The 25,524-nt window shown below is 36.3% G+C and overlaps 37 non-coding genes across 37 annotated transcripts; all 37 read right to left on the bottom strand.

Moving 5' to 3' along the window:
- Positions 1–523: 523 nt before the first annotated feature.
- TRNAK-UUU (transfer RNA lysine (anticodon UUU)) lies at positions 524–596 on the bottom strand. The gene has a single exon. It is a non-coding gene; the product is annotated as a tRNA-Lys (tRNA).
- A 459-nt stretch (positions 597–1,055) lies between these two features.
- Positions 1,056–1,146, bottom strand: TRNAR-UCU (transfer RNA arginine (anticodon UCU)). The gene is given in 2 exon segments: positions 1,056–1,091; positions 1,110–1,146. It is a non-coding gene; the product is annotated as a tRNA-Arg (tRNA).
- Positions 1,147–1,487: 341 nt separating this feature from the next.
- TRNAK-UUU (transfer RNA lysine (anticodon UUU)) lies at positions 1,488–1,560 on the bottom strand. The gene has a single exon. It is a non-coding gene; the product is annotated as a tRNA-Lys (tRNA).
- An 863-nt stretch (positions 1,561–2,423) lies between these two features.
- Positions 2,424–2,496, bottom strand: TRNAK-UUU (transfer RNA lysine (anticodon UUU)). The gene has a single exon. It is a non-coding gene; the product is annotated as a tRNA-Lys (tRNA).
- A 459-nt stretch (positions 2,497–2,955) lies between these two features.
- TRNAR-UCU (transfer RNA arginine (anticodon UCU)) lies at positions 2,956–3,046 on the bottom strand. Its single transcript is given in 2 exon segments — positions 2,956–2,991; positions 3,010–3,046. It is a non-coding gene; the product is annotated as a tRNA-Arg (tRNA).
- An 873-nt stretch (positions 3,047–3,919) lies between these two features.
- Positions 3,920–4,010, bottom strand: TRNAR-UCU (transfer RNA arginine (anticodon UCU)). The gene is given in 2 exon segments: positions 3,920–3,955; positions 3,974–4,010. It is a non-coding gene; the product is annotated as a tRNA-Arg (tRNA).
- A 341-nt stretch (positions 4,011–4,351) lies between these two features.
- TRNAK-UUU (transfer RNA lysine (anticodon UUU)) lies at positions 4,352–4,424 on the bottom strand. The gene has a single exon. It is a non-coding gene; the product is annotated as a tRNA-Lys (tRNA).
- An 864-nt stretch (positions 4,425–5,288) lies between these two features.
- TRNAK-UUU (transfer RNA lysine (anticodon UUU)) lies at positions 5,289–5,361 on the bottom strand. Its single transcript has one exon. It is a non-coding gene; the product is annotated as a tRNA-Lys (tRNA).
- A 459-nt stretch (positions 5,362–5,820) lies between these two features.
- TRNAR-UCU (transfer RNA arginine (anticodon UCU)) lies at positions 5,821–5,911 on the bottom strand. Its single transcript is given in 2 exon segments — positions 5,821–5,856; positions 5,875–5,911. It is a non-coding gene; the product is annotated as a tRNA-Arg (tRNA).
- Positions 5,912–6,783: 872 nt separating this feature from the next.
- Positions 6,784–6,874, bottom strand: TRNAR-UCU (transfer RNA arginine (anticodon UCU)). Its single transcript is given in 2 exon segments — positions 6,784–6,819; positions 6,838–6,874. It is a non-coding gene; the product is annotated as a tRNA-Arg (tRNA).
- A 341-nt stretch (positions 6,875–7,215) lies between these two features.
- TRNAK-UUU (transfer RNA lysine (anticodon UUU)) lies at positions 7,216–7,288 on the bottom strand. The gene has a single exon. It is a non-coding gene; the product is annotated as a tRNA-Lys (tRNA).
- An 864-nt stretch (positions 7,289–8,152) lies between these two features.
- TRNAK-UUU (transfer RNA lysine (anticodon UUU)) lies at positions 8,153–8,225 on the bottom strand. The gene has a single exon. It is a non-coding gene; the product is annotated as a tRNA-Lys (tRNA).
- A 459-nt stretch (positions 8,226–8,684) lies between these two features.
- Positions 8,685–8,775, bottom strand: TRNAR-UCU (transfer RNA arginine (anticodon UCU)). The gene is given in 2 exon segments: positions 8,685–8,720; positions 8,739–8,775. It is a non-coding gene; the product is annotated as a tRNA-Arg (tRNA).
- Positions 8,776–9,116: 341 nt separating this feature from the next.
- On the bottom strand, positions 9,117–9,189 carry TRNAK-UUU (transfer RNA lysine (anticodon UUU)). The gene has a single exon. It is a non-coding gene; the product is annotated as a tRNA-Lys (tRNA).
- An 863-nt stretch (positions 9,190–10,052) lies between these two features.
- TRNAK-UUU (transfer RNA lysine (anticodon UUU)) lies at positions 10,053–10,125 on the bottom strand. The gene has a single exon. It is a non-coding gene; the product is annotated as a tRNA-Lys (tRNA).
- Positions 10,126–10,584: 459 nt separating this feature from the next.
- Positions 10,585–10,675, bottom strand: TRNAR-UCU (transfer RNA arginine (anticodon UCU)). The gene is given in 2 exon segments: positions 10,585–10,620; positions 10,639–10,675. It is a non-coding gene; the product is annotated as a tRNA-Arg (tRNA).
- Positions 10,676–11,016: 341 nt separating this feature from the next.
- On the bottom strand, positions 11,017–11,089 carry TRNAK-UUU (transfer RNA lysine (anticodon UUU)). Its single transcript has one exon. It is a non-coding gene; the product is annotated as a tRNA-Lys (tRNA).
- An 863-nt stretch (positions 11,090–11,952) lies between these two features.
- On the bottom strand, positions 11,953–12,025 carry TRNAK-UUU (transfer RNA lysine (anticodon UUU)). Its single transcript has one exon. It is a non-coding gene; the product is annotated as a tRNA-Lys (tRNA).
- A 459-nt stretch (positions 12,026–12,484) lies between these two features.
- TRNAR-UCU (transfer RNA arginine (anticodon UCU)) lies at positions 12,485–12,575 on the bottom strand. Its single transcript is given in 2 exon segments — positions 12,485–12,520; positions 12,539–12,575. It is a non-coding gene; the product is annotated as a tRNA-Arg (tRNA).
- A 341-nt stretch (positions 12,576–12,916) lies between these two features.
- TRNAK-UUU (transfer RNA lysine (anticodon UUU)) lies at positions 12,917–12,989 on the bottom strand. The gene has a single exon. It is a non-coding gene; the product is annotated as a tRNA-Lys (tRNA).
- An 863-nt stretch (positions 12,990–13,852) lies between these two features.
- Positions 13,853–13,925, bottom strand: TRNAK-UUU (transfer RNA lysine (anticodon UUU)). Its single transcript has one exon. It is a non-coding gene; the product is annotated as a tRNA-Lys (tRNA).
- A 459-nt stretch (positions 13,926–14,384) lies between these two features.
- On the bottom strand, positions 14,385–14,475 carry TRNAR-UCU (transfer RNA arginine (anticodon UCU)). The gene is given in 2 exon segments: positions 14,385–14,420; positions 14,439–14,475. It is a non-coding gene; the product is annotated as a tRNA-Arg (tRNA).
- Positions 14,476–15,348: 873 nt separating this feature from the next.
- Positions 15,349–15,439, bottom strand: TRNAR-UCU (transfer RNA arginine (anticodon UCU)). The gene is given in 2 exon segments: positions 15,349–15,384; positions 15,403–15,439. It is a non-coding gene; the product is annotated as a tRNA-Arg (tRNA).
- Positions 15,440–15,780: 341 nt separating this feature from the next.
- Positions 15,781–15,853, bottom strand: TRNAK-UUU (transfer RNA lysine (anticodon UUU)). Its single transcript has one exon. It is a non-coding gene; the product is annotated as a tRNA-Lys (tRNA).
- An 864-nt stretch (positions 15,854–16,717) lies between these two features.
- TRNAK-UUU (transfer RNA lysine (anticodon UUU)) lies at positions 16,718–16,790 on the bottom strand. The gene has a single exon. It is a non-coding gene; the product is annotated as a tRNA-Lys (tRNA).
- Positions 16,791–17,249: 459 nt separating this feature from the next.
- TRNAR-UCU (transfer RNA arginine (anticodon UCU)) lies at positions 17,250–17,340 on the bottom strand. Its single transcript is given in 2 exon segments — positions 17,250–17,285; positions 17,304–17,340. It is a non-coding gene; the product is annotated as a tRNA-Arg (tRNA).
- An 873-nt stretch (positions 17,341–18,213) lies between these two features.
- TRNAR-UCU (transfer RNA arginine (anticodon UCU)) lies at positions 18,214–18,304 on the bottom strand. Its single transcript is given in 2 exon segments — positions 18,214–18,249; positions 18,268–18,304. It is a non-coding gene; the product is annotated as a tRNA-Arg (tRNA).
- Positions 18,305–18,645: 341 nt separating this feature from the next.
- On the bottom strand, positions 18,646–18,718 carry TRNAK-UUU (transfer RNA lysine (anticodon UUU)). Its single transcript has one exon. It is a non-coding gene; the product is annotated as a tRNA-Lys (tRNA).
- An 864-nt stretch (positions 18,719–19,582) lies between these two features.
- On the bottom strand, positions 19,583–19,655 carry TRNAK-UUU (transfer RNA lysine (anticodon UUU)). The gene has a single exon. It is a non-coding gene; the product is annotated as a tRNA-Lys (tRNA).
- A 459-nt stretch (positions 19,656–20,114) lies between these two features.
- On the bottom strand, positions 20,115–20,205 carry TRNAR-UCU (transfer RNA arginine (anticodon UCU)). Its single transcript is given in 2 exon segments — positions 20,115–20,150; positions 20,169–20,205. It is a non-coding gene; the product is annotated as a tRNA-Arg (tRNA).
- An 872-nt stretch (positions 20,206–21,077) lies between these two features.
- Positions 21,078–21,168, bottom strand: TRNAR-UCU (transfer RNA arginine (anticodon UCU)). The gene is given in 2 exon segments: positions 21,078–21,113; positions 21,132–21,168. It is a non-coding gene; the product is annotated as a tRNA-Arg (tRNA).
- Positions 21,169–21,509: 341 nt separating this feature from the next.
- TRNAK-UUU (transfer RNA lysine (anticodon UUU)) lies at positions 21,510–21,582 on the bottom strand. The gene has a single exon. It is a non-coding gene; the product is annotated as a tRNA-Lys (tRNA).
- Positions 21,583–22,446: 864 nt separating this feature from the next.
- On the bottom strand, positions 22,447–22,519 carry TRNAK-UUU (transfer RNA lysine (anticodon UUU)). The gene has a single exon. It is a non-coding gene; the product is annotated as a tRNA-Lys (tRNA).
- Positions 22,520–22,978: 459 nt separating this feature from the next.
- TRNAR-UCU (transfer RNA arginine (anticodon UCU)) lies at positions 22,979–23,069 on the bottom strand. Its single transcript is given in 2 exon segments — positions 22,979–23,014; positions 23,033–23,069. It is a non-coding gene; the product is annotated as a tRNA-Arg (tRNA).
- Positions 23,070–23,942: 873 nt separating this feature from the next.
- TRNAR-UCU (transfer RNA arginine (anticodon UCU)) lies at positions 23,943–24,033 on the bottom strand. The gene is given in 2 exon segments: positions 23,943–23,978; positions 23,997–24,033. It is a non-coding gene; the product is annotated as a tRNA-Arg (tRNA).
- Positions 24,034–24,374: 341 nt separating this feature from the next.
- TRNAK-UUU (transfer RNA lysine (anticodon UUU)) lies at positions 24,375–24,447 on the bottom strand. Its single transcript has one exon. It is a non-coding gene; the product is annotated as a tRNA-Lys (tRNA).
- An 864-nt stretch (positions 24,448–25,311) lies between these two features.
- TRNAK-UUU (transfer RNA lysine (anticodon UUU)) lies at positions 25,312–25,384 on the bottom strand. Its single transcript has one exon. It is a non-coding gene; the product is annotated as a tRNA-Lys (tRNA).
- Positions 25,385–25,524: the final 140 nt, after the last annotated feature.

Genomic DNA, 25,524 nt, shown 5'->3' with positions numbered 1-25,524 from the left:
GAAACTTTTTGGCTGGGCCCGGAGTGCGATATATAAGTGCACCAGAAAAAGTTGTATTAGAAGAGAATTCCAGAGAAAAAGACAAGCTTTCGCAGTCCGCGAAGGGATTCGGGGTGCAGCGACAGGTAAAACAGTCTCTGAAAATGATTGCCAAACCACCCCCTCTTTCCTTCATGCGGTCCTGTCTCACAATTTGGTAACCCTGACCCAGGGTTTGAATTAACTCCGGGTCGGATTGCGAAGTTAGCCATGTTTCGGTGAGAAAAAGAACATCAGGTTTTCTCTCCTCGAGTAGCAATGATAGTTCTGTGCAGTGTCTAGGCAAAGATCTACAATTTAAAAGGGACATTCTGAACGACATGATACCGTTGCGGTAAGTCTTCTTAACTCTTGTCAAATGGTACACGACCGATGGGTATTTAATGGCTCCATTAAGAGTAACTTGCAATTACTCTAATGGGACTACTCGTTCATTGGATCCTGAAAAGAGCATGTCATTAGAGTACATTTTCTTTAAACAAACCGCCTGAACAGGGACTTGAACCCTGGACCCTCAGATTAAAAGTCTGATGCTCTACCGACTGAGCTATCCAGGCTCTGATACAGCAAACCTCAAAATCACCTAATCAAAATTTGGCAGTGTCCCAACTAACGCTATGTTTCTTAAGATGGTTACCTGAAGAAGGTACCAAATACACTAGAATATAATAATGAATTGATATTTCAAGCATTTGAAATTTCTTCAGTAAATGTAACCTTATTTTTAGTCCTGAAGTTGCTACTATCTCATTTTTTTGCTGACGTCAAATTCATATGTGTTTATTGACATGGTAAAATTAAGGAAGGGCCCAAAATCTTACTTCCGAGTAAATTATATTTTCATCAGTACAGCTGACAATTTCCTCTTCTGCATAGATTACCCAAATTGAACGGTGTCTCTTTAAAATAGACTTCCTTTTACTGACCTTTTTTAGCAAATGATTTTGGTGAAGCAGAAGCATGCATGCATCGCTTATAACTTCTTTAAATAGTTATGAAATAAACAGGGATAAAACTGACTCTGGTGGGATTCGAACCCACAGCCTTTGAATACCTTCTTGACATTCACCTAGAAGTCCAATGCGCTATCCATTGCGCCACAGAGCCAATCTGCTTGAATGAGGTGCACAGATATTCAGAAATGAAATAATGAGCTTTGAGCTGTTGATCAACTTTATAAAGTTCATTGGATACTATAACCATGGCTATATCTTGAATATTGAATTGGGTAAAAGTTATTCACCGTGTCAAACTACATGATACAGTTGGTAAGTCTGCATACAACTTAAGTTTAGTGTATCGTCATCTGATATATGAGACAGATGGGTTTTTCACTTCTCCATGAAAGACGTTTTTTTTTTATTTTGGTAATGGAATATCTTATTCATCATGCAGTGGAACACAAAAAGAATGTACAATCAGAATACTTTTTCTTTAAAGTAGCCGACCGCCTGAACAGGGACTTGAACCCTGGACCCTCAGATTAAAAGTCTGATGCTCTACCGACTGAGCTATCCAGGCTCTGCAACACTGCAACTAAAAATCAGCTAAAAATGATGTGGACGCACACCAACCTACACTTTAATTCTTAATATGGTTACATATATTAGCAATCAAATATGTAGAGTTTAATAATTAATTGATATTTCAAGCATTTGAAATTTCAGCAGCACACGTAATCTATTTTAAATCCTGAAATTCGTTCTATCTCATTTTCGGCTGACTTAGAAATCATGTCTCTAAATTGACATTGTGAAATTAGTAAAAGGCAAATACTATTACTAGGTACTAAATTACATGTCCAGCAGTATAACTGGAAATTTACTCTTGGGCATAGATTATGCAACATTTTCAAAGCAAACAGTGTCTGTTTAAATAGACTTTCTTTCACTGCCGTTTTGGTAAATGTCTCTGGTTATGCAGAAGCAGGCATTGTTTGTTACTGTTTCAATTAGTTATAAGATAAAGGAGGGATAAAACTGACCCAGCTAGTATTCCAACCCAAAGACTTTGAATGCTTTCTCTACATTCGCCTAGAACCCCAAGCCGCTATCCATTGCACCAGAGATCCAACCTGATTCAACAAGGTGAACAGAAATTCTCAAATAAAAAGATGAGCTATCAGCGGTTGACCAACTTTATAAAGTGATTTGGAAACTATAAGCAGGGTTCCATTTTGAACATTGAATTGGGGAAAAGATAATCAACATCTCAAACGACATGATACCGTTGCGGTAAGTCTTCTTAACTCTTGTCAAATGGTACACGACCGATGGGTATTTAATGGCTCCATTAAGAGTAACTTGCAATTACTCTAATGGGACTGCTCGTTCATTGGATCCTGAAAAGAGCATGTCATTAGAGTACATTTTCTTTAAACAAACCGCCTGAACAGGGACTTGAACCCTGGACCCTCAGATTAAAAGTCTGATGCTCTACCGACTGAGCTATCCAGGCTCTGATACAGCAAACCTCAAAATCACCTAATCAAAATTTGGCAGTGTCCCAACTAACGCTATGTTTCTTAAGATGGTTACCTGAAGAAGGTACCAAATACACTAGAATATAATAATGAATTGATATTTCAAGCATTTGAAATTTCTTCAGTAAATGTAACCTTATTTTTAGTCCTGAAGTTGCTACTATCTCATTTTTTTGCTGACGTCAAATTCATATGTGTTTATTGACATGGTAAAATTAAGGAAGGGCCCAAAATCTTACTTCCGAGTAAATTATATTTTCATCAGTACAGCTGACAATTTCCTCTTCTGCATAGATTACCCAAATTGAACGGTGTCTCTTTAAAATAGACTTCCTTTTACTGACCTTTTTTAGCAAATGATTTTGGTGAAGCAGAAGCATGCATGCATCGCTTATAACTTCTTTAAATAGTTATGAAATACACAGGGATAAAACTGACTCTGGTGGGATTCGAACCCACAGCCTTTGAATACCTTCTTGACATTCACCTAGAAGTCCAATGCGCTATCCATTGCGCCACAGAGCCAATCTGCTTGAGTGAGGTGCACAGATATTCAGAAATGAAATAATGAGCTTTGAGCTGTTGATCAACTTTATAAAGTTCATTGGATACTATAACCATGGCTATATTTTGAATATTGAATTGGGTAAAAGTTATTCACCGTGTCAAACTACATGATACAGTTGGTAAGTCTGCATACAACTTAAGTTTAGTGTATCATCATCTGATATATGAGACAGATGGGTTTTTCACTTCTCCATGAAAGACATTTTTTTTTAATTTTGGTAATGGAATATCTTATTCATCATGCAGTGGAACACAAAAAGAATGTACAATCAGAATACTTTTTCTTTAAAGTAGCCTACCGCCTGAACGGGGACTTGAACCCTGGACCCTCAGATTAAAAGTCTGATGCTCTACCGACTGAGCTATCCAGGCTCTGATACAGCAAACCTCAAAATCACCTAATCAAAATTTGGCAGCGTCCCAACTAACGCTATGTTTCTTAAGATGGTTACCTGAAGAAGGTACCAAATACACTAGAATATAATAATGAATTGATATTTCAAGCATTTGAAATTTCTTCAGTAAATGTAACCTTATTTTTAGTCCTGAAGTTGCTACTATCTCATTTTTTTGCTGACGTCAAATTCATATGTGTTTATTGACATGGTAAAATTAAGGAAGGGCCCAAAATCTTACTTCCGAGTAAATTATATTTTCATCAGTACAGCTGACAATTTCCTCTTCTGCATAGATTACCCAAATTGAACGGTGTCTCTTTAAAATAGACTTCCTTTTACTGACCTTTTTTAGCAAATGATTTTGGTGAAGCAGAAGCATGCATGCATCGCTTATAACTTCTTTAAATAGTTATGAAATAAACAGGGATAAAACTGACTCTGGTGGGATTCGAACCCACAGCCTTTGAATACCTTCTTGACATTCACCTAGAAGTCCAATGCGCTATCCATTGCGCCACAGAGCCAATCTGCTTGAGTGAGGTGCACAGATATTCAGAAATGAAATAATGAGCTTTGAGCTGTTGATCAACTTTATAAAGTTCATTGGATACTATAACCATGGCTATATTTTGAATATTGAATTGGGTAAAAGTTATTCACCGTGTCAAACTACATGATACAGTTGGTAAGTCTGCATAAAACTTAAGTTTAGTGTATCGTCATCTGATATATGAGACAGATGGGTTTTTCACTTCTCCATGAAAGACGTTTTTTTTTAATTTTGGTAATGGAATATCTTATTCATCATGCAGTGGAACACAAAAAGAATGTACAATCAGAATACTTTTTCTTTAAAGTAGCCGACCGCCTGAACAGGGACTTGAACCCTGGACCCTCAGATTAAAAGTCTGATGCTCTACCGACTGAGCTATCCAGGCTCTGCAACACTGCAACTAAAAATCAGCTAAAAATGATGTGGACGCACACCAACCTACACTTTAATTCTTAATATGGTTACATATATTAGCAATCAAATATGTAGAGTTTAATAATTAATTGATATTTCAAGCATTTGAAATTTCAGCAGCACACGTAATCTATTTTAAATCCTGAAATTCGTTCTATCTCATTTTCGGCTGACTTAGAAATCATGTCTCTAAATTGACATTGTGAAATTAGTAAAAGGCCAAATACTATTACTAGGTACTAAATTACATGTCCAGCAGTATAACTGGAAATTTACTCTTGGGCATAGATTATGCAACATTTTCAAAGCAAACAGTGTCTGTTTAAATAGACTTTCTTTCACTGCCGTTTTGGTAAATGTCTCTGGTTATGCAGAAGCAGGCATTGTTTGTTACTGTTTCAATTAGTTATAAGATAAAGGAGGGATAAAACTGACCCAGCTAGTATTCCAACCCAAAGACTTTGAATGCTTTCTCTACATTCGCCTAGAACCCCAAGCCGCTATCCATTGCACCAGAGATCCAACCTGATTCAACAAGGTGAACAGAAATTCTCAAATAAAAAGATGAGCTATCAGCGGTTGACCAACTTTATAAAGTGATTTGGAAACTATAAGCAGGGTTCCATTTTGAACATTGAATTGGGGAAAAGATAATCAACATCTCAAACGACATGATACCGTTGCGGTAAGTCTTCTTAACTCTTGTCAAATGGTACACGACCGATGGGTATTTAATGGCTCCATTAAGAGTAACTTGCAATTACTCTAATGGGACTACTCGTTCATTGGATCCTGAAAAGAGCATGTCATTAGAGTACATTTTCTTTAAACAAACCGCCTGAACAGGGACTTGAACCCTGGACCCTCAGATTAAAAGTCTGATGCTCTACCGACTGAGCTATCCAGGCTCTGATACAGCAAACCTCAAAATCACCTAATCAAAATTTGGCAGTGTCCCAACTAACGCTATGTTTCTTAAGATGGTTACCTGAAGAAGGTACCAAATACACTAGAATATAATAATGAATTGATATTTCAAGCATTTGAAATTTCTTCAGTAAATGTAACCTTATTTTTAGTCCTGAAGTTGCTACTATCTCATTTTTTTGCTGACGTCAAATTCATATGTGTTTATTGACATGGTAAAATTAAGGAAGGGCCCAAAATCTTACTTCCGAGTAAATTATATTTTCATCAGTACAGCTGACAATTTCCTCTTCTGCATAGATTACCCAAATTGAACGGTGTCTCTTTAAAATAGACTTCCTTTTACTGACCTTTTTTAGCAAATGATTTTGGTGAAGCAGAAGCATGCATGCATCGCTTATAACTTCTTTAAATAGTTATGAAATACACAGGGATAAAACTGACTCTGGTGGGATTCGAACCCACAGCCTTTGAATACCTTCTTGACATTCACTTAGAAGTCCAATGCGCTATCCATTGCGCCACAGAGCCAATCTGCTTGAGTGAGGTGCACAGATATTCAGAAATGAAATAATGAGCTTTGAGCTGTTGATCAACTTTATAAAGTTCATTGGATACTATAACCATGGCTATATTTTGAATATTGAATTGGGTAAAAGTTATTCACCGTGTCAAACTACATGATACAGTTGGTAAGTCTGCATACAACTTAAGTTTAGTGTATCATCATCTGATATATGAGACAGATGGGTTTTTCACTTCTCCATGAAAGACATTTTTTTTAATTTTGGTAATGGAATATCTTATTCATCATGCAGTGGAACACAAAAAGAATGTACAATCAGAATACTTTTTCTTTAAAGTAGCATACCGCCTGAACGGGGACTTGAACCCTGGACCCTCAGATTAAAAGTCTGATGCTCTACCGACTGAGCTATCCAGGCTCTGATACAGCAAACCTCAAAATCACCTAATCAAAATTTGGCAGCGTCCCAACTAACGCTATGTTTCTTAAGATGGTTACCTGAAGAAGGTACCAAATACACTAGAATATAATAATGAATTGATATTTCAAGCATTTGAAATTTCTTCAGTAAATGTAACCTTATTTTTAGTCCTGAAGTTGCTACTATCTCATTTTTTTGCTGACGTCAAATTCATATGTGTTTATTGACATGGTAAAATTAAGGAAGGGCCCAAAATCTTACTTCCGAGTAAATTATATTTTCATCAGTACAGCTGACAATTTCCTCTTCTGCATAGATTACCCAAATTGAACGGTGTCTCTTTAAAATAGACTTCCTTTTACTGACCTTTTTTAGCAAATGATTTTGGTGAAGCAGAAGCATGCATGCATCGCTTATAACTTCTTTAAATAGTTATGAAATAAACAGGGATAAAACTGACTCTGGTGGGATTCGAACCCACAGCCTTTGAATACCTTCTTGACATTCACCTAGAAGTCCAATGCGCTATCCATTGCGCCACAGAGCCAATCTGCTTGAATGAGGTGCACAGATATTCAGAAATGAAATAATGAGCTTTGAGCTGTTGATCAACTTTATAAAGTTCATTGGATACTATAACCATGGCTATATCTTGAATATTGAATTGGGTAAAAGTTATTCACCGTGTCAAACTACATGATACAGTTGGTAAGTCTGCATACAACTTAAGTTTAGTGTATCGTCATCTGATATATGAGACAGATGGGTTTTTCACTTCTCCATGAAAGACGTTTTTTTTTAATTTTGGTAATGGAATATCTTATTCATCATGCAGTGGAACACAAAAAGAATGTACAATCAGAATACTTTTTCTTTAAAGTAGCCGACCGCCTGAACAGGGACTTGAACCCTGGACCCTCAGATTAAAAGTCTGATGCTCTACCGACTGAGCTATCCAGGCTCTGCAACACTGCAACTAAAAATCAGCTAAAAATGATGTGGACGCACACCAACCTACACTTTAATTCTTAATATGGTTACATATATTAGCAATCAAATATGTAGAGTTTAATAATTAATTGATATTTCAAGCATTTGAAATTTCAGCAGCACACGTAATCTATTTTAAATCCTGAAATTCGTTCTATCTCATTTTCGGCTGACTTAGAAATCATGTCTCTAAATTGACATTGTGAAATTAGTAAAAGGCCAAATACTATTACTAGGTACTAAATTACATGTCCAGCAGTATAACTGGAAATTTACTCTTGGGCATAGATTATGCAACATTTTCAAAGCAAACAGTGTCTGTTTAAATAGACTTTCTTTCACTGCCGTTTTGGTAAATGTCTCTGGTTATGCAGAAGCAGGCATTGTTTGTTACTGTTTCAATTAGTTATAAGATAAAGGAGGGATAAAACTGACCCAGCTAGTATTCCAACCCAAAGACTTTGAATGCTTTCTCTACATTCGCCTAGAACCCCAAGCCGCTATCCATTGCACCAGAGATCCAACCTGATTCAACAAGGTGAACAGAAATTCTCAAATAAAAAGATGAGCTATCAGCGGTTGACCAACTTTATAAAGTGATTTGGAAACTATAAGCAGGGTTCCATTTTGAACATTGAATTGGGGAAAAGATAATCAACATCTCAAACGACATGATACCGTTGCGGTAAGTCTTCTTAACTCTTGTCAAATGGTACACGACCGATGGGTATTTAATGGCTCCATTAAGAGTAACTTGCAATTACTCTAATGGGACTACTCGTTCATTGGATCCTGAAAAGAGCATGTCATTAGAGTACATTTTCTTTAAACAAACCGCCTGAACAGGGACTTGAACCCTGGACCCTCAGATTAAAAGTCTGATGCTCTACCGACTGAGCTATCCAGGCTCTGATACAGCAAACCTCAAAATCACCTAATCAAAATTTGGCAGTGTCCCAACTAACGCTATGTTTCTTAAGATGGTTACCTGAAGAAGGTACCAAATACACTAGAATATAATAATGAATTGATATTTCAAGCATTTGAAATTTCTTCAGTAAATGTAACCTTATTTTTAGTCCTGAAGTTGCTACTATCTCATTTTTTTGCTGACGTCAAATTCATATGTGTTTATTGACATGGTAAAATTAAGGAAGGGCCCAAAATCTTACTTCCGAGTAAATTATATTTTCATCAGTACAGCTGACAATTTCCTCTTCTGCATAGATTACCCAAATTGAACGGTGTCTCTTTAAAATAGACTTCCTTTTACTGACCTTTTTTAGCAAATGATTTTGGTGAAGCAGAAGCATGCATGCATCGCTTATAACTTCTTTAAATAGTTATGAAATAAACAGGGATAAAACTGACTCTGGTGGGATTCGAACCCACAGCCTTTGAATACCTTCTTGACATTCACCTAGAAGTCCAATGCGCTATCCATTGCGCCACAGAGCCAATCTGCTTGAATGAGGTGCACAGATATTCAGAAATGAAATAATGAGCTTTGAGCTGTTGATCAACTTTATAAAGTTCATTGGATACTATAACCATGGCTATATCTTGAATATTGAATTGGGTAAAAGTTATTCACCGTGTCAAACTATATGATACAGTTGGTAAGTCTGCATACAACTTAAGTTTAGTGTATCGTCATCTGATATATGAGACAGATGGGTTTTTCACTTCTCCATGAAAGACGTTTTTTTTTAATTTTGGTAATGGAATATCTTATTCATCATGCAGTGGAACACAAAAAGAATGTACAATCAGAATACTTTTTCTTTAAAGTAGCCGACCGCCTGAACAGGGACTTGAACCCTGGACCCTCAGATTAAAAGTCTGATGCTCTACCGACTGAGCTATCCAGGCTCTGCAACACTGCAACTAAAAATCAGCTAAAAATGATGTGGACGCACACCAACCTACACTTTAATTCTTAATATGGTTACATATATTAGCAATCAAATATGTAGAGTTTAATAATTAATTGATATTTCAAGCATTTGAAATTTCAGCAGCACACGTAATCTATTTTAAATCCTGAAATTCGTTCTATCTCATTTTCGGCTGACTTAGAAATCATGTCTCTAAATTGACATTGTGAAATTAGTAAAAGGCAAATACTATTACTAGGTACTAAATTACATGTCCAGCAGTATAACTGGAAATTTACTCTTGGGCATAGATTATGCAACATTTTCAAAGCAAACAGTGTCTGTTTAAATAGACTTTCTTTCACTGCCGTTTTGGTAAATGTCTCTGGTTATGCAGAAGCAGGCATTGTTTGTTACTGTTTCAATTAGTTATAAGATAAAGGAGGGATAAAACTGACCCAGCTAGTATTCCAACCCAAAGACTTTGAATGCTTTCTCTACATTCGCCTAGAACCCCAAGCCGCTATCCATTGCACCAGAGATCCAACCTGATTCAACAAGGTGAACAGAAATTCTCAAATAAAAAGATGAGCTATCAGCGGTTGACCAACTTTATAAAGTGATTTGGAAACTATAAGCAGGGTTCCATTTTGAACATTGAATTGGGGAAAAGATAATCAACATCTCAAACGACATGATACCGTTGCGGTAAGTCTTCTTAACTCTTGTCAAATGGTACACGACCGATGGGTATTTAATGGCTCCATTAAGAGTAACTTGCAATTACTCTAATGGGACTACTCGTTCATTGGATCCTGAAAAGAGCATGTCATTAGAGTACATTTTCTTTAAACAAACCGCCTGAACAGGGACTTGAACCCTGGACCCTCAGATTAAAAGTCTGATGCTCTACCGACTGAGCTATCCAGGCTCTGATACAGCAAACCTCAAAATCACCTAATCAAAATTTGGCAGTGTCCCAACTAACGCTATGTTTCTTAAGATGGTTACCTGAAGAAGGTACCAAATACACTAGAATATAATAATGAATTGATATTTCAAGCATTTGAAATTTCTTCAGTAAATGTAACCTTATTTTTAGTCCTGAAGTTGCTACTATCTCATTTTTTTGCTGACGTCAAATTCATATGTGTTTATTGACATGGTAAAATTAAGGAAGGGCCCAAAATCTTACTTCCGAGTAAATTATATTTTCATCAGTACAGCTGACAATTTCCTCTTCTGCATAGATTACCCAAATTGAACGGTGTCTCTTTAAAATAGACTTCCTTTTACTGACCTTTTTTAGCAAATGATTTTGGTGAAGCAGAAGCATGCATGCATCGCTTATAACTTCTTTAAATAGTTATGAAATAAACAGGGATAAAACTGACTCTGGTGGGATTCGAACCCACAGCCTTTGAATACCTTCTTGACATTCACCTAGAAGTCCAATGCGCTATCCATTGCGCCACAGAGCCAATCTGCTTGAATGAGGTGCACAGATATTCAGAAATGAAATAATGAGCTTTGAGCTGTTGATCAACTTTATAAAGTTCATTGGATACTATAACCATGGCTATATCTTGAATATTGAATTGGGTAAAAGTTATTCACCGTGTCAAACTATATGATACAGTTGGTAAGTCTGCATACAACTTAAGTTTAGTGTATCGTCATCTGATATATGAGACAGATGGGTTTTTCACTTCTCCATGAAAGACGTTTTTTTTTAATTTTGGTAATGGAATATCTTATTCATCATGCAGTGGAACACAAAAAGAATGTACAATCAGAATACTTTTTCTTTAAAGTAGCCGACCGCCTGAACAGGGACTTGAACCCTGGACCCTCAGATTAAAAGTCTGATGCTCTACCGACTGAGCTATCCAGGCTCTGCAACACTGCAACTAAAAATCAGCTAAAAATGATGTGGACGCACACCAACCTACACTTTAATTCTTAATATGGTTACATATATTAGCAATCAAATATGTAGAGTTTAATAATTAATTGATATTTCAAGCATTTGAAATTTCAGCAGCACACGTAATCTATTTTAAATCCTGAAATTCGTTCTATCTCATTTTCGGCTGACTTAGAAATCATGTCTCTAAATTGACATTGTGAAATTAGTAAAAGGCAAATACTATTACTAGGTACTAAATTACATGTCCAGCAGTATAACTGGAAATTTACTCTTGGGCATAGATTATGCAACATTTTCAAAGCAAACAGTGTCTGTTTAAATAGACTTTCTTTCACTGCCGTTTTGGTAAATGTCTCTGGTTATGCAGAAGCAGGCATTGTTTGTTACTGTTTCAATTAGTTATAAGATAAAGGAGGGATAAAACTGACCCAGCTAGTATTCCAACCCAAAGACTTTGAATGCTTTCTCTACATTCGCCTAGAACCCCAAGCCGCTATCCATTGCACCAGAGATCCAACCTGATTCAACAAGGTGAACAGAAATTCTCAAATAAAAAGATGAGCTATCAGCGGTTGACCAACTTTATAAAGTGATTTGGAAACTATAAGCAGGGTTCCATTTTGAACATTGAATTGGGGAAAAGATAATCAACATCTCAAACGACATGATACCGTTGCGGTAAGTCTTCTTAACTCTTGTCAAATGGTACACGACCGATGGGTATTTAATGGCTCCATTAAGAGTAACTTGCAATTACTCTAATGGGACTACTCGTTCATTGGATCCTGAAAAAAGCATGTCATTAGAGTACATTTTCTTTAAACAAACCGCCTGAACAGGGACTTGAACCCTGGACCCTCAGATTAAAAGTCTGATGCTCTACCGACTGAGCTATCCAGGCTCTGATACAGCAAACCTCAAAATCACCTAATCAAAATTTGGCAGTGTCCCAACTAACGCTATGTTTCTTAAGATGGTTACCTGAAGAAGGTACCAAATACACTAGAATATAATAATGAATTGATATTTCAAGCATTTGAAATTTCTTCAGTAAATGTAACCTTATTTTTAGTCCTGAAGTTGCTACTATCTCATTTTTTTGCTGACGTCAAATTCATATGTGTTTATTGACATGGTAAAATTAAGGAAGGGCCCAAAATCTTACTTCCGAGTAAATTATATTTTCATCAGTACAGCTGACAATTTCCTCTTCTGCATAGATTACCCAAATTGAACGGTGTCTCTTTAAAATAGACTTCCTTTTACTGACCTTTTTTAGCAAATGATTTTGGTGAAGCAGAAGCATGCATGCATCGCTTATAACTTCTTTAAATAGTTATGAAATAAACAGGGATAAAACTGACTCTGGTGGGATTCGAACCCACAGCCTTTGAATACCTTCTTGACATTCACCTAGAAGTCCAATGCGCTATCCATTGCGCCACAGAGCCAATCTGCTTGAATGAGGTGCACAGATATTCAGAAATGAAATAATGAGCTTTGAGCTGTTGATCAACTTTATAAAGTTCATTGGATACTATAACCATGGCTATATCTTGAATATTGAATTGGGTAAAAGTTATTCACCGTGTCAAACTATATGATACAGTTGGTAAGTCTGCATACAACTTAAGTTTAGTGTATCGTCATCTGATATATGAGACAGATGGGTTTTTCACTTCTCCATGAAAGACGTTTTTTTTTAATTTTGGTAATGGAATATCTTATTCATCATGCAGTGGAACACAAAAAGAATGTACAATCAGAATACTTTTTCTTTAAAGTAGCCGACCGCCTGAACAGGGACTTGAACCCTGGACCCTCAGATTAAAAGTCTGATGCTCTACCGACTGAGCTATCCAGGCTCTGCAACACTGCAACTAAAAATCAGCTAAAAATGATGTGGACGCACACCAACCTACACTTTAATTCTTAATATGGTTACATATATTAGCAATCAAATATGTAGAGTTTAATAATTAATTGATATTTCAAGCATTTGAAATTTCAGCAGCACACGTAATCTATTTTAAATCCTGAAATTCGTTCTATCTCATTTTCGGCTGACTTAGAAATCATGTCTCTAAATTGACATTGTGAAATTAGTAAAAGGCAAATACTATTACTAGGTACTAAATTACATGTCCAGCAGTATAACTGGAAATTTACTCTTGGGCATAGATTATGCAACATTTTCAAAGCAAACAGTGTCTGTTTAAATAGACTTTCTTTCACTGCCGTTTTGGTAAATGTCTCTGGTTATGCAGAAGCAGGCATTGTTTGTTACTGTTTCAATTAGTTATAAGATAAAGGAGGGATAAAACTGACCCAGCTAGTATTCCAACCCAAAGACTTTGAATGCTTTCTCTACATTCGCCTAGAACCCCAAGCCGCTATCCATTGCACCAGAGATCCAACCTGATTCAACAAGGTGAACAGAAATTCTCAAATAAAAAGATGAGCTATCAGCGGTTGACCAACTTTATAAAGTGATTTGGAAACTATAAGCAGGGTTCCATTTTGAACATTGAATTGGGGAAAAGATAATCAACATCTCAAACGACATGATACCGTTGCGGTAAGTCTTCTTAACTCTTGTCAAATGGTACACGACCGATGGGTATTTAATGGCTCCATTAAGAGTAACTTGCAATTACTCTAATGGGACTACTCGTTCATTGGATCCTGAAAAGAGCATGTCATTAGAGTACATTTTCTTTAAACAAACCGCCTGAACAGGGACTTGAACCCTGGACCCTCAGATTAAAAGTCTGATGCTCTACCGACTGAGCTATCCAGGCTCTGATACAGCAAACCTCAAAATCACCTAATCAAAATTTGGCAGTGTCCCAACTAACGCTATGTTTCTTAAGATGGTTACCTGAAGAAGGTACCAAATACACTAGAATATAATAATGAATTGATATTTCAAGCATTTGAAATTTCTTCAGTAAATGTAACCTTATTTTTAGTCCTGAAGTTGCTACTATCTCATTTTTTTGCTGACGTCAAATTCATATGTGTTTATTGACATGGTAAAATTAAGGAAGGGCCCAAAATCTTACTTCCGAGTAAATTATATTTTCATCAGTACAGCTGACAATTTCCTCTTCTGCATAGATTACCCAAATTGAACGGTGTCTCTTTAAAATAGACTTCCTTTTACTGACCTTTTTTAGCAAATGATTTTGGTGAAGCAGAAGCATGCATGCATCGCTTATAACTTCTTTAAATAGTTATGAAATACACAGGGATAAAACTGACTCTGGTGGGATTCGAACCCACAGCCTTTGAATACCTTCTTGACATTCACCTAGAAGTCCAATGCGCTATCCATTGCGCCACAGAGCCAATCTGCTTGAGTGAGGTGCACAGATATTCAGAAATGAAATAATGAGCTTTGAGCTGTTGATCAACTTTATAAAGTTCATTGGATACTATAACCATGGCTATATTTTGAATATTGAATTGGGTAAAAGTTATTCACCGTGTCAAACTACATGATACAGTTGGTAAGTCTGCATACAACTTAAGTTTAGTGTATCATCATCTGATATATGAGACAGATGGGTTTTTCACTTCTCCATGAAAGACATTTTTTTTTAATTTTGGTAATGGAATATCTTATTCATCATGCAGTGGAACACAAAAAGAATGTACAATCAGAATACTTTTTCTTTAAAGTAGCCTACCGCCTGAACGGGGACTTGAACCCTGGACCCTCAGATTAAAAGTCTGATGCTCTACCGACTGAGCTATCCAGGCTCTGATACAGCAAACCTCAAAATCACCTAATCAAAATTTGGCAGCGTCCCAACTAACGCTATGTTTCTTAAGATGGTTACCTGAAGAAGGTACCAAATACACTAGAATATAATAATGAATTGATATTTCAAGCATTTGAAATTTCTTCAGTAAATGTAACCTTATTTTTAGTCCTGAAGTTGCTACTATCTCATTTTTTTGCTGACGTCAAATTCATATGTGTTTATTGACATGGTAAAATTAAGGAAGGGCCCAAAATCTTACTTCCGAGTAAATTATATTTTCATCAGTACAGCTGACAATTTCCTCTTCTGCATAGATTACCCAAATTGAACGGTGTCTCTTTAAAATAGACTTCCTTTTACTGACCTTTTTTAGCAAATGATTTTGGTGAAGCAGAAGCATGCATGCATCGCTTATAACTTCTTTAAATAGTTATGAAATAAACAGGGATAAAACTGACTCTGGTGGGATTCGAACCCACAGCCTTTGAATACCTTCTTGACATTCACCTAGAAGTCCAATGCGCTATCCATTGCGCCACAGAGCCAATCTGCTTGAGTGAGGTGCACAGATATTCAGAAATGAAATAATGAGCTTTGAGCTGTTGATCAACTTTATAAAGTTCATTGGATACTATAACCATGGCTATATTTTGAATATTGAATTGGGTAAAAGTTATTCACCGTGTCAAACTACATGATACAGTTGGTAAGTCTGCATAAAACTTAAGTTTAGTGTATCGTCATCTGATATATGAGACAGATGGGTTTTTCACTTCTCCATGAAAGACGTTTTTTTTTAATTTTGGTAATGGAATATCTTATTCATCATGCAGTGGAACACAAAAAGAATGTACAATCAGAATACTTTTTCTTTAAAGTAGCCGACCGCCTGAACAGGGACTTGAACCCTGGACCCTCAGATTAAAAGTCTGATGCTCTACCGACTGAGCTATCCAGGCTCTGCAACACTGCAACTAAAAATCAGCTAAAAATGATGTGGACGCACACCAACCTACACTTTAATTCTTAATATGGTTACATATATTAGCAATCAAATATGTAGAGTTTAATAATTAATTGATATTTCAAGCATTTGAAATTTCAGCAGCACACGTAATCTATTTTAAATCCTGAAATTCGTTCTATCTCATTTTCGGCTGACTTAGAAATCATGTCTCTAAATTGACATTGTGAAATTAGTAAAAGGCCAAATACTATTACTAGGTACTAAATTACATGTCCAGCAGTATAACTGGAAATTTACTCTTGGGCATAGATTATGCAACATTTTCAAAGCAAACAGTGTCTGTTTAAATAGACTTTCTTTCACTGCCGTTTTGGTAAATGTCTCTGGTTATGCAGAAGCAGGCATTGTTTGTTACTGTTTCAATTAGTTATAAGATAAAGGAGGGATAAAACTGACCCAGCTAGTATTCCAACCCAAAGACTTTGAATGCTTTCTCTACATTCGCCTAGAACCCCAAGCCGCTATCCATTGCACCAGAGATCCAACCTGATTCAACAAGGTGAACAGAAATTCTCAAATAAAAAGATGAGCTATCAGCGGTTGACCAACTTTATAAAGTGATTTGGAAACTATAAGCAGGGTTCCATTTTGAACATTGAATTGGGGAAAAGATAATCAACATCTCAAACGACATGATACCGTTGCGGTAAGTCTTCTTAACTCTTGTCAAATGGTACACGACCGATGGGTATTTAATGGCTCCATTAAGAGTAACTTGCAATTACTCTAATGGGACTACTCGTTCATTGGATCCTGAAAAGAGCATGTCATTAGAGTACATTTTCTTTAAACAAACCGCCTGAACAGGGACTTGAACCCTGGACCCTCAGATTAAAAGTCTGATGCTCTACCGACTGAGCTATCCAGGCTCTGATACAGCAAACCTCAAAATCACCTAATCAAAATTTGGCAGTGTCCCAACTAACGCTATGTTTCTTAAGATGGTTACCTGAAGAAGGTACCAAATACACTAGAATATAATAATGAATTGATATTTCAAGCATTTGAAATTTCTTCAGTAAATGTAACCTTATTTTTAGTCCTGAAGTTGCTACTATCTCATTTTTTTGCTGACGTCAAATTCATATGTGTTTATTGACATGGTAAAATTAAGGAAGGGCCCAAAATCTTACTTCCGAGTAAATTATATTTTCATCAGTACAGCTGACAATTTCCTCTTCTGCATAGATTACCCAAATTGAACGGTGTCTCTTTAAAATAGACTTCCTTTTACTGACCTTTTTTAGCAAATGATTTTGGTGAAGCAGAAGCATGCATGCATCGCTTATAACTTCTTTAAATAGTTATGAAATACACAGGGATAAAACTGACTCTGGTGGGATTCGAACCCACAGCCTTTGAATACCTTCTTGACATTCACCTAGAAGTCCAATGCGCTATCCATTGCGCCACAGAGCCAATCTGCTTGAGTGAGGTGCACAGATATTCAGAAATGAAATAATGAGCTTTGAGCTGTTGATCAACTTTATAAAGTTCATTGGATACTATAACCATGGCTATATTTTGAATATTGAATTGGGTAAAAGTTATTCACCGTGTCAAACTACATGATACAGTTGGTAAGTCTGCATACAACTTAAGTTTAGTGTATCATCATCTGATATATGAGACAGATGGGTTTTTCACTTCTCCATGAAAGACATTTTTTTTTAATTTTGGTAATGGAATATCTTATTCATCATGCAGTGGAACACAAAAAGAATGTACAATCAGAATACTTTTTCTTTAAAGTAGCCTACCGCCTGAACGGGGACTTGAACCCTGGACCCTCAGATTAAAAGTCTGATGCTCTACCGACTGAGCTATCCAGGCTCTGATACAGCAAACCTCAAAATCACCTAATCAAAATTTGGCAGCGTCCCAACTAACGCTATGTTTCTTAAGATGGTTACCTGAAGAAGGTACCAAATACACTAGAATATAATAATGAATTGATATTTCAAGCATTTGAAATTTCTTCAGTAAATGTAACCTTATTTTTAGTCCTGAAGTTGCTACTATCTCATTTTTTTGCTGACGTCAAATTCATATGTGTTTATTGACATGGTAAAATTAAGGAAGGGCCCAAAATCTTACTTCCGAGTAAATTATATTTTCATCAGTACAGCTGACAATTTCCTCTTCTGCATAGATTACCCAAATTGAACGGTGTCTCTTTAAAATAGACTTCCTTTTACTGACCTTTTTTAGCAAATGATTTTGGTGAAGCAGAAGCATGCATGCATCGCTTATAACTTCTTTAAATAGTTATGAAATAAACAGGGATAAAACTGACTCTGGTGGGATTCGAACCCACAGCCTTTGAATACCTTCTTGACATTCACCTAGAAGTCCAATGCGCTATCCATTGCGCCACAGAGCCAATCTGCTTGAGTGAGGTGCACAGATATTCAGAAATGAAATAATGAGCTTTGAGCTGTTGATCAACTTTATAAAGTTCATTGGATACTATAACCATGGCTATATTTTGAATATTGAATTGGGTAAAAGTTATTCACCGTGTCAAACTACATGATACAGTTGGTAAGTCTGCATAAAACTTAAGTTTAGTGTATCGTCATCTGATATATGAGACAGATGGGTTTTTCACTTCTCCATGAAAGACGTTTTTTTTTAATTTTGGTAATGGAATATCTTATTCATCATGCAGTGGAACACAAAAAGAATGTACAATCAGAATACTTTTTCTTTAAAGTAGCCGACCGCCTGAACAGGGACTTGAACCCTGGACCCTCAGATTAAAAGTCTGATGCTCTACCGACTGAGCTATCCAGGCTCTGCAACACTGCAACTAAAAATCAGCTAAAAATGATGTGGACGCACACCAACCTACACTTTAATTCTTAATATGGTTACATATATTAGCAATCAAATATGTAGAGTTTAATAATTAATTGATATTTCAAGCATTTGAAATTTCAGCAGCACACGTAATCTATTTTAAATCCTGAAATTCGTTCTATCTCATTTTCGGCTGACTTAGAAATCATGTCTCTAAATTGACATTGTGAAATTAGTAAAAGGCCAAATACTATTACTAGGTACTAAATTACATGTCCAGCAGTATAACTGGAAATTTACTCTTGGGCATAGATTATGCAACATTTTCAAAGCAAACAGTGTCTGTTTAAATAGACTTTCTTTCACTGCCGTTTTGGTAAATGTCTCTGGTTATGCAGAAGCAGGCATTGTTTGTTACTGTTTCAATTAGTTATAAGATAAAGGAGGGATAAAACTGACCCAGCTAGTATTCCAACCCAAAGACTTTGAATGCTTTCTCTACATTCGCCTAGAACCCCAAGCCGCTATCCATTGCACCAGAGATCCAACCTGATTCAACAAGGTGAACAGAAATTCTCAAATAAAAAGATGAGCTATCAGCGGTTGACCAACTTTATAAAGTGATTTGGAAACTATAAGCAGGGTTCCATTTTGAACATTGAATTGGGGAAAAGATAATCAACATCTCAAACGACATGATACCGTTGCGGTAAGTCTTCTTAACTCTTGTCAAATGGTACACGACCGATGGGTATTTAATGGCTCCATTAAGAGTAACTTGCAATTACTCTAATGGGACTACTCGTTCATTGGATCCTGAAAAGAGCATGTCATTAGAGTACATTTTCTTTAAACAAACCGCCTGAACAGGGACTTGAACCCTGGACCCTCAGATTAAAAGTCTGATGCTCTACCGACTGAGCTATCCAGGCTCTGATACAGCAAACCTCAAAATCACCTAATCAAAATTTGGCAGTGTCCCAACTAACGCTATGTTTCTTAAGATGGTTACCTGAAGAAGGTACCAAATACACTAGAATATAATAATGAATTGATATTTCAAGCATTTGAAATTTCTTCAGTAAATGTAACCTTATTTTTAGTCCTGAAGTTGCTACTATCTCATTTTTTTGCTGACGTCAAATTCATATGTGTTTATTGACATGGTAAAATTAAGGAAGGGCCCAAAATCTTACTTCCGAGTAAATTATATTTTCATCAGTACAGCTGACAATTTCCTCTTCTGCATAGATTACCCAAATTGAACGGTGTCTCTTTAAAATAGACTTCCTTTTACTGACCTTTTTTAGCAAATGATTTTGGTGAAGCAGAAGCATGCATGCATCGCTTATAACTTCTTTAAATAGTTATGAAATACACAGGGATAAAACTGACTCTGGTGGGATTCGAACCCACAGCCTTTGAATACCTTCTTGACATTCACCTAGAAGTCCAATGCGCTATCCATTGCGCCACAGAGCCAATCTGCTTGAGTGAGGTGCACAGATATTCAGAAATGAAATAATGAGCTTTGAGCTGTTGATCAACTTTATAAAGTTCATTGGATACTATAACCATGGCTATATTTTGAATATTGAATTGGGTAAAAGTTATTCACCGTGTCAAACTACATGATACAGTTGGTAAGTCTGCATACAACTTAAGTTTAGTGTATCATCATCTGATATATGAGACAGATGGGTTTTTCACTTCTCCATGAAAGACATTTTTTTTAATTTTGGTAATGGAATATCTTATTCATCATGCAGTGGAACACAAAAAGAATGTACAATCAGAATACTTTTTCTTTAAAGTAGCCTACCGCCTGAACGGGGACTTGAACCCTGGACCCTCAGATTAAAAGTCTGATGCTCTACCGACTGAGCTATCCAGGCTCTGATACAGCAAACCTCAAAATCACCTAATCAAAATTTGGCAGCGTCCCAACTAACGCTATGTTTCTTAATATGGTTACCTGAAGAAGGTACCAAATACACTAGAATATAATAATGAATTGATATTTCAAGCATTTGAAATTTCTTCAGTAAATGTAACCTTATTTTTAGTCCTGAAGTTGCTACTATCTCATTTTTTTGCTGACGTCAAATTCATATGTGTTTATTGACATGGTAAAATTAAGGAAGGGCCCAAAATCTTACTTCCGAGTAAATTATATTTTCATCAGTACAGCTGACAATTTCCTCTTCTGCATAGATTACCCAAATTGAACGGTGTCTCTTTAAAATAGACTTCCTTTTACTGACCTTTTTTAGCAAATGATTTTGGTGAAGCAGAAGCATGCATGCATCGCTTATAACTTCTTTAAATAGTTATGAAATAAACAGGGATAAAACTGACTCTGGTGGGATTCGAACCCACAGCCTTTGAATACCTTCTTGACATTCACTTAGAAGTCCAATGCGCTATCCATTGCGCCACAGAGCCAATCTGCTTGAGTGAGGTGCACAGATATTCAGAAATGAAATAATGAGCTTTGAGCTGTTGATCAACTTTATAAAGTTCATTGGATACTATAACCATGGCTATATTTTGAATATTGAATTGGGTAAAAGTTATTCACCGTGTCAAACTACATGATACAGTTGGTAAGTCTGCATACAACTTAAGTTTAGTGTATCGTCATCTGATATATGAGACAGATGGGTTTTTCACTTCTCCATGAAAGACGTTTTTTTTTAATTTTGGTAATGGAATATCTTATTCATCATGCAGTGGAACACAAAAAGAATGTACAATCAGAATACTTTTTCTTTAAAGTAGCAGACCGCCTGAACAGGGACTTGAACCCTGGACCCTCAGATTAAAAGTCTGATGCTCTACCGACTGAGCTATCCAGGCTCTGCAACACTGCAACTAAAAATCAGCTAAAAATGATGTGGACGCACACCAACCTACACTTTAATTCTTAATATGGTTACATATATTAGCAATCAAATATGTAGAGTTTAATAATTAATTGATATTTCAAGCATTTGAAATTTCAGCAGCACACGTAATCTATTTTAAATCCTGAAATTCGTTCTATCTCATTTTCGGCTGACTTAGAAATCATGTCTCTAAATTGACATTGTGAAATTAGTAAAAGGCCAAATACTATTACTAGGTACTAAATTACATGTCCAGCAGTATAACTGGAAATTTACTCTTGGGCATAGATTATGCAACATTTTCAAAGCAAACAGTGTCTGTTTAAATAGACTTTCTTTCACTGCCGTTTTGGTAAATGTCTCTGGTTATGCAGAAGCAGGCATTGTTTGTTACTGTTTCAATTAGTTATAAGATAAAGGAGGGATAAAACTGACCCAGCTAGTATTCCAACCCAAAGACTTTGAATGCTTTCTCTACATTCGCCTAGAACCCCAAGCCGCTATCCATTGCACCAGAGATCCAACCTGATTCAACAAGGTGAACAGAAATTCTCAAATAAAAAGATGAGCTATCAGCGGTTGACCAACTTTATAAAGTGATTTGGAAACTATAAGCAGGGTTCCATTTTGAACATTGAATTGGGGAAAAGATAATCAACATCTCAAACGACATGATACCGTTGCGGTAAGTCTTCTTAACTCTTGTCAAATGGTACACGACCGATGGGTATTTAATGGCTCCATTAAGAGTAACTTGCAATTACTCTAATGGGACTACTCGTTCATTGGATCCTGAAAAGAGCATGTCATTAGAGTACATTTTCTTTAAACAAACCGCCTGAACAGGGACTTGAACCCTGGACCCTCAGATTAAAAGTCTGATGCTCTACCGACTGAGCTATCCAGGCTCTGATACAGCAAACCTCAAAATCACCTAATCAAAATTTGGCAGTGTCCCAACTAACGCTATGTTTCTTAAGATGGTTACCTGAAGAAGGTACCAAATACACTAGAATATAATAATGAATTGATATTTCAAGCATTTGAAATTTCTTCAGTAAATGTAACCTTATTTTTAGTCCTGAAGTTGCTACTATCTCATTTTTTTGCTGACGTCAAATTCATATGTGTTTATTGACATGGTAAAATTAAGGAAGGGCCCAAAATCTTACTTCCGAGTAAATTATATTTTCATCAGTACAGCTGACAATTTCCTCTTCTGCATAGATTACCCAAATTGAACGGTGTCTCTTTAAAATAGACTTCCTTTTACTGACCTTTTTTAGCAAATGATTTTGGTGAAGCAGAAGCATGCATGCATCGCTTATAACTTCTTTAAATAGTTATGAAATACACAGGGATAAAACTGACTCTGGTGGGATTCGAACCCACAGCCTTTGAATACCTTCTTGACATTCACCTAGAAGTCCAATGCGCTATCCATTGCGCCACAGAGCCAATCTGCTTGAGTGAGGTGCACAGATATTCAGAAATGAAATAATGAGCTTTGAGCTGTTGATCAACTTTATAAAGTTCATTGGATACTATAACCATGGCTATATTTTGAATATTGAATTGGGTAAAAGTTATTCACCGTGTCAAACTACATGATACAGTTGGTAAGTCTGCATACAACTTAAGTTTAGTGTATCATCATCTGATATATGAGACAGATGGGTTTTTCACTTCTCCATGAAAGACATTTTTTTTTAATTTTGGAAATGGAATATCTTATTCATCATGCAGTGGAACACAAAAAGAATGTACAATCAGAATACTTTTTCTTTAAAGTAGCCTACCGCCTGAACGGGGACTTGAACCCTGGACCCTCAGATTAAAAGTCTGATGCTCTACCGACTGAGCTATCCAGGATCTGATACAGCAAACCTCAAAATCACCTAATCAAAATTTGGCAGCGTCCCAACTAACGCTATGTTTCTTAAGATGGTTACCTGAAGAAGGTACCAAATACACTAGAATATAATAATGAATTGATATTTCAAGCATTTGAAATTTCTTCAGTAAATGTAACCTTATTTTTAGTCCTGAAGTTGCTACTATCTCATTTTTTTGCTGACGTCAAATTCATATGTGTTTATTGACATGGTAAAATTAAGGAAGGGCCCAAAATCTTACTTCCGAGTAAATTATATTTTCATCAGTACAGCTGACAATTTCCTCTTCTGCATAGATTACCCAAATTGAACGGTGTCTCTTTAAAATAGACTTCCTTTTACTGACCTTTTTTAGCAAATGATTTTGGTGAAGCAGAAGCATGCATGCATCGCTTATAACTTCTTTAAATAGTTATGAAATAAACAGGGATAAAACTGACTCTGGTGGGATTCGAACCCACAGCCTTTGAATACCTTCTTGACATTCACCTAGAAGTCCAATGCGCTATCCATTGCGCCACAGAGCCAATCTGCTTGAGTGAGGTGCACAGATATTCAGAAATGAAATAATGAGCTTTGAGCTGTTGATCAACTTTATAAAGTTCATTGGATACTATAACCATGGCTATATTTTGAATATTGAATTGGGTAAAAGTTATTCACCGTGTCAAACTACATGATACAGTTGGTAAGTCTGCATAAAACTTAAGTTTAGTGTATCGTCATCTGATATATGAGACAGATGGGTTTTTCACTTCTCCATGAAAGACGTTTTTTTTTAATTTTGGTAATGGAATATCTTATTCATCATGCAGTGGAACACAAAAAGAATGTACAATCAGAATACTTTTTCTTTAAAGTAGCCGACCGCCTGAACAGGGACTTGAACCCTGGACCCTCAGATTAAAAGTCTGATGCTCTACCGACTGAGCTATCCAGGCTCTGCAACACTGCAACTAAAAATCAGCTAAAAATGATGTGGACGCACACCAACCTACACTTTAATTCTTAATATGGTTACATATATTAGCAATCAAATATGTAGAGTTTAATAATTAATTGATATTTCAAGCATTTGAAATTTCAGCAGCACACGTAATCTATTTTAAATCCTGAAATTCGTTCTATCTCATTTTCGGCTGACTTAGAAATCATGTCTCTAAATTGACATTGTGAAATTAGTAAAAGGCCAAATACTATTACTAGGTACTAAATTACATGTCCAGCAGTATAACTGGAAATTTACTCTTGGGCATAGATTATGCAACATTTTCAAAGCAAACAGTGTCTGTTTAAATAGACTTTCTTTCACTGCCGTTTTGGTAAATGTCTCTGGTTATGCAGAAGCAGGCATTGTTTGTTACTGTTTCAATTAGTTATAAGATAAAGGAGGGATAAAACTGACCCAGCTAGTATTCCAACCCAAAGACTTTGAATGCTTTCTCTACATTCGCCTAGAACCCCAAGCCGCTATCCATTGCACCAGAGATCCAACCTGATTCAACAAGGTGAACAGAAATTCTCAAATAAAAAGATGAGCTATCAGCGGTTGACCAACTTTATAAAGTGATTTGGAAACTATAAGCAGGGTTCCATTTTGAACATTGAATTGGGGAAAAGATAATCAACATCTCAAACGACATGATACCGTTGCGGTAAGTCTTCTTAACTCTTGTCAAATGGTACACGACCGATGGGTATTTAATGGCTCCATTAAGAGTAACTTGCAATTACTCTAATGGGACTACTCGTTCATTGGATCCTGAAAAGAGCATGTCATTAGAGTACATTTTCTTTAAACAAACCGCCTGAACAGGGACTTGAACCCTGGACCCTCAGATTAAAAGTCTGATGCTCTACCGACTGAGCTATCCAGGCTCTGATACAGCAAACCTCAAAATCACCTAATCAAAATTTGGCAGTGTCCCAACTAACGCTATGTTTCTTAAGATGGTTACCTGAAGAAGGTACCAAATACACCAGAATATAATAATGAATTGATATTTCAAGCATTTGAA

The sequence above is a fragment of the Triturus cristatus genome, chromosome 4_1 (genome assembly GCF_964204655.1).
Source record: "Triturus cristatus chromosome 4_1, aTriCri1.1, whole genome shotgun sequence".
NCBI classification, from domain to species: domain Eukaryota; kingdom Metazoa; phylum Chordata; class Amphibia; order Caudata; family Salamandridae; genus Triturus; species Triturus cristatus.
Note: the sequence above shows the minus strand (reverse complement) of the source record. Positions and strands in the feature narration are given on the sequence as shown.